General features: G+C 34.4%; 1 pseudogene; it reads left to right on the top strand.

Annotated features, from left to right (window-relative positions):
* The first annotated feature begins 327 nt into the window (after positions 1 to 327).
* On the top strand, positions 328 to 1,248 carry LOC133231536 (olfactory receptor 5W2-like; annotated as a pseudogene).
* Positions 1,249 to 1,937: the final 689 nt, after the last annotated feature.

Below are 1,937 nucleotides of genomic sequence, written 5' to 3'. Positions count from 1 at the left end.
GAACTGGTAAAGAAATGTAAATTCATTCAGATCTATGCCCTGACATAAAAAAAAAAAAAAAGTAAGGCTCAGTGAAGAGCTTGTAGAAAGTAATGTACTTCATAAATGGCATCTAGATTTATATCAAATTTTCTCAAAGATCTTTTTCAGATAATTTTAATTACTGCAGAATAGACAGCTATGCCTCTCTAAAGAGGGATGCATGGCTAGAAAATTTCCTGACTATAAAAAGATTATTACAGAAAACAATGTTCTGCCTTATTTTACAGATGTACAAAGTGTTACCACATGCAAGTGTAATTGTCTTGATCATATTCTCAAAAGTTTATGCAAGAATAAAGAAGAATGGATAGAGGGAATTGCTCCTCCTTGACTGAATTCATTTTCTTGGAAATTACTGACCACACTGAGATCAAAGTTATCCTATTTACAATTATTTCTCCTTGTTTATCTCATCAGTCTTCTGGCAAATCTTGGAATGATAATCCTGATTAGGATGGATCTCCAGCTGCACACACCCATGTACTTTTTCCTCAGCCACATCTCCTTCTGTGACATCTGCAATTCCACAGCAATTGGGCCGAAGATGCTGGTGGGCTTATTTGCTAAGAACAAAACTATCCCCTTCTATGACTGTGTTCTGCAATTCTTGGTCTTCTGTATCTTTGCAGATTCTGAGTGTCTCCTGCTGGCAGTGATGGCCTATGAGTGGTACAAGGCCGTCAGCAGCCCCTTGCTGTGGGGTGTGCTTCCTGCTCATGGCAGGGGTTTACATGGTGGGAATGGCAGATGCTCTGATACACACAACATTAACATTCTGTGGGTCAAATGAGATTAACCACCTTTTTTTGTGATGTTCCTCCTCTCCTATTGCTATCTTGTTCAGCTACACAGGTCAATGAGTTAGTGATATTAACCGTTTTGGTCTTCATTGAACTGAGTACCATTGCAGGAGTTCTCGTCTTTTATTGTTATATTATCCTTTCAGTCTTGAAGATCCACTCTGCCGAGGGGAGGCTCAAAGCTTTTTCCACCTTCACCTTCCACCTAACTACTGTGGTAATCTTCCAGGGAACTCTGTTCTTCATGTATTTCAGGCCAAGTTCTTTCTACTGTCTAGATCAAGACAAAATGACCTCGCTGTTTTACACCATTGTGATTCCCACTTTAAACCCTCGGATTTACAGCCTAAGGAATGAAGATGTGAAACAGGCCCTAGTAAAATTGAAAACTAAATTGCATTTTTAAATATTTATATCATATGTATGTGTACATCCACACACACACACATATATATAGTACTTGTTTAATTAAAATATATAAGACATAACACGTGAGAAACATAAATTTCTCAGATTCCTAAATAAAGAAGTATTTGGATTAAACCTCAATCCTGAAATACATTACAATTCCCCTCACAAGTCTGCTTAGTGTGTGTCTAGAATTTAAATGTTACACTGTTTTTTAAAAAACGTTTGACTTTTCTAATTATGGTAATTTTTGTTTCAGTTTTTCATTCAAATACTATTTCAATTTCCCTAAGACTTATTGTGCTTTTATTGATCATTTTCAGCGCTTATTTCCTTTATATGTTGTAGTACATCTTGTAGATAGTGTACTAAAAGTTGATAGTGTTAATATTAAACATTAAGGAATAAAACATTCAAATAATTCATAATAAGCCTTAAAATCATCATGAAATAAAAATTGAGGGCTGTAAATCTAAATGCAAAATGTCTAAAACTATTATAAAAGATACGGCCATATATTTGAAGGACAATAAGCTATGGAGAGACTGTTAATTATCCATTGAAATTTTAAAACCTAAAAACCAATGATTATCTTAAGTTTTCTAGTTGCCATTCTAAAATATCCTTATGTGAATGTATTTCAGAATGAAAATAAAGTCAAACAATTTATTCTGTTATTCAAAATGT

Source organism: Bos javanicus, chromosome 19, assembly GCF_032452875.1.
Source record: "Bos javanicus breed banteng chromosome 19, ARS-OSU_banteng_1.0, whole genome shotgun sequence".
NCBI classification, from domain to species: Eukaryota; Metazoa; Chordata; class Mammalia; order Artiodactyla; family Bovidae; genus Bos; species Bos javanicus.
This window is presented reverse-complemented; position numbering and strand designations above follow the sequence as displayed.